Genomic DNA, 203 nt, shown 5'->3' on the forward strand with positions numbered 1-203 from the left:
TAATGGGCTCCCAGGTAAGTGGCAGCGCTGTGTGCAAACTCAAGCCCCACCCCCCTCCTACCCAATGTATAGTTGAATTCAAGCAAGTTAAATGTGTGTATGATGTGAGTGACCTGTATGACATTTCTTACAGCCATATACCAGAGCCAAACTTTCTTTCTCAATCTGTGCATAAAGACACTCTGACTTAGAGAGTGCCCTAG

This window comes from Alligator sinensis, unplaced genomic scaffold (genome assembly GCF_000455745.1).
Source record: "Alligator sinensis unplaced genomic scaffold, ASM45574v1 scaffold1506_1, whole genome shotgun sequence".
In the NCBI taxonomy this organism is placed as follows: domain Eukaryota; kingdom Metazoa; phylum Chordata; order Crocodylia; family Alligatoridae; genus Alligator; species Alligator sinensis.